Genomic DNA, 1,432 nt, shown 5'->3' with positions numbered 1-1,432 from the left:
AAAAAGTTATCACTTCAAAAACTGAAAACCCGGAAGGACTCAAACATAATCACCGACCCTAGTCACAAAAAGAGTAGGTGGGATATGTAGATGTCGTATACGTAATATATGGATTTATTGCCATGATTATTATCAGTGATTTTTGATACTATAGAAACCACTGTTATTATTTTAGTGATTATATTACTAATTATTACTATTTGAAACTTATAGTAAAAAACGACTAATCTGCAAATAGTTTTATTTCACATCTTTTGATCTCAAATTATCACTTTTCTTGACTTGCACTGCCTGATCCGTGTAATAGCTGATATGTGGAATATTTCCCAATGCTAATAAGCCTTGTAGAGACTCCTGTTCACGTAATGTCAATTCCTCAATATTTAATTTAGGGGTCAATTGCTCACTTTCGGTCAAAGTAATATCCTCACAAAATGTACTGTTACAGTGCACTGTACACAGTACACCATGGTAGCCTTTTCGCTGAACGTTCTGCTCTAAGATTTGAAATTCTTAAACAAAAGCTCTCCTTAGGCAAATTTCTGGATGGAATGGCACATCTTTTTAACTTTGGCTGCTTTAACATTAAACCTAACAAGAAAGCGAAAACAATTACTTAGAACAAAAGTGTATTGACAGATTCGAACGGATATTTGTTGTTTATTATCTTTGATACAATAGTATAGGTCATAAATAATAACAATCAGTATGAGAACGTAACAGTCTAATAAGCTGCATTTAATGTGAGTAACATACCTTTTGCACAATAGTCTTCATTTTCAAAGTGTTTTGAACACACTCGCATGAACTTGATCACGAGTTTTCCGATCAATAAGTTATGCTCCCATGCTTTTCGTTTATCAATCATTTCTTCTAATCCGAAACGATTAATAATTTTCAAAGTGACTCCACTATTTTTTGCAGGAAAAGCATGGAAATGTAAGCTTCTATCAGTTCCCTTTCTAGAATGGCAAACGTAAACGGAACAATTTGTATGGTACGCCGAAGTTTCGTACCTTTGATAGTGGTTTCATCAGAGATAGATGTCATCATGTAATAACAATTAACCGCACAACACGAGAACACTTTTAACTTTCACTCGACAGATCTTTTCTTAAATATTATAGACAAAATTCACAAATCACTTACAGTTAGACCTGGGAAGTTTAGTTCACCTTGCTGATTTCCATCTTTCAATCTCGGTCAGCAAAGTGAATAGTACAAAAGATTAGTTCGTTTAGTTCATTTAGTTCAGTAGGCTAATTTTTATTAWTGAGTGAAAATATCATAAATAAACGGTCAATTTAACTTTAGTTATTGGTTGAAGATGTTATTAATGAACTATTGCTCCGAATTTATTGTCGATATATTTGTTTACATGTTATTGGATATTTTCAATATAAACATGTGCGAGTGAGACGTTTTTGAGCAG

The 1,432-nt window shown here is 32.8% G+C and overlaps 1 long non-coding RNA gene across 1 annotated transcript; it reads right to left on the bottom strand.

The window, feature by feature from the left end:
• Nucleotides 1-224: 224 nt before the first annotated feature.
• On the bottom strand, nucleotides 225-1,426 carry LOC125503978. Its single transcript, XR_007281212.1, has 3 exons — nucleotides 1,017-1,426; nucleotides 757-962; nucleotides 225-591 (listed from the first exon to the last, which is right to left on the bottom strand). It is a non-coding gene; the product is annotated as an uncharacterized LOC125503978 (long non-coding RNA).
• Between the last annotated feature and the right edge of the window lie 6 nt (nucleotides 1,427-1,432).

This window comes from Dendroctonus ponderosae, unplaced genomic scaffold (genome assembly GCF_020466585.1).
Source record: "Dendroctonus ponderosae isolate FM_Combo_2020 unplaced genomic scaffold, Dpon_F_20191213v2 Dpon_F_20191213_1, whole genome shotgun sequence".
NCBI classification, from domain to species: Eukaryota; Metazoa; Arthropoda; class Insecta; order Coleoptera; family Curculionidae; genus Dendroctonus; species Dendroctonus ponderosae.
The sequence above is the reverse complement of the archived record's forward strand: the minus strand, read 5'-3'. Positions and strand labels throughout refer to the sequence as shown.